A 1,102-nucleotide genomic window follows, 5' to 3' on the forward strand; every position below is an offset into this window, starting at 1 on the left:
TACACACTCAATTCCAAACTGTTTGTCCATTACTTTTTCATATTATAAATCAGTTGATAACATTCAATAAATACTGTGCAGATTGTACCTTGATTGATTGATTGATGATTCTGCTCACGGCTGCATTCATGGAGCCAATGAAATGATCAGAGTCTGAAGCCGTGGATAATAAGCCGCTTCTCTTTGGGAACGAGTCACTTCCCCAATCGCTAAAGTATCTCGAGGTGTTGCTCAAGAGCGAGGGGCAGCGTCCACAGGTGGTCGGTTGGACGCAGGTGAAGATGAAGCAGTTCCCCTCCTTACCAACAGACCTGTGGGGACTCAGAGGAAGAGATCAGACACAAAGCAGACGGCTTCGCCGGCTCCGTTTTAAGGACGAGGGGGAGGAGCTCAAACATTTCAAAGGAGCCGGTTGAGGGGTTTGGGGACGGTTCCTATAGCTCTTTCATGTCGGAGGTATTCTCGACACGTCCGGCAGCTGAACCCACTGGGGGAGATTCTAATGTCCCCGAGGACATTTAGGCTGCTTCTGCTCGGACGGATGGACGGATCAAAGGGAATATGAGATTATACAGATTTAGTCTCCGTTTAATTGAGGCCCTTCTTGAAAATTGTTCACAAACCTCATTTTCATTTCAAAAATCGTGTCCCTGCCGACAACTTTCCTCCTGCGGCTCGGCTGCTGTTAGTGTCCAACCCCAGCAGGCAGCACGCTGGGTTAATAGGATAATTGGCGCGTAGAGAGGATATAAAAACTCAAATCCAGACTGAAGAAAACAACAAAATCACTCACACGTTGCCTTGTAAAAGGTAAGTTATTATGGGAACAACTGCCCCCTCGGTGGTATTAAACACATCCAACGGGGAACGCCAAGAAACGACCATCAGCACTTTATATTTCTCCACATTACACCTTTAAAGACAGTTGCAATGGAGATGTGAGCACACATATGTAGGTAATGGGTCAATAAAATGCTCACACACACGCATGTACTTAAATCTTTGTGAGTACACATAATGCCATCATGACATAATGCATTAAGTAACTCCTTACCCTAACTTAAACCTTTTTCTAACCTGAAGCTTAAAACCAAGTCTTAAC

At 45.1% G+C, this 1,102-nt stretch overlaps 1 long non-coding RNA gene across 1 annotated transcript in view; it reads left to right on the plus strand.

Annotated features, from left to right (window-relative positions):
- LOC130196809 (uncharacterized) overlaps nucleotides 1–87 on the plus strand; it is a 1,724-nt gene extending 1,637 nt beyond the window's left edge. Inside the window, exon 2 of the long non-coding RNA XR_008832326.1 lies at nucleotides 1–87. This exon is cut by the window's left edge and continues 1,227 nt beyond it. This is a non-coding gene — a long non-coding RNA (uncharacterized LOC130196809).
- The last annotated feature ends 1,015 nt before the right edge of the window (nucleotides 88–1,102 follow it).

Source organism: Pseudoliparis swirei, chromosome 7 (assembly GCF_029220125.1).
Source record: "Pseudoliparis swirei isolate HS2019 ecotype Mariana Trench chromosome 7, NWPU_hadal_v1, whole genome shotgun sequence".
Classification (NCBI taxonomy): domain Eukaryota; kingdom Metazoa; phylum Chordata; class Actinopteri; order Perciformes; family Liparidae; genus Pseudoliparis; species Pseudoliparis swirei.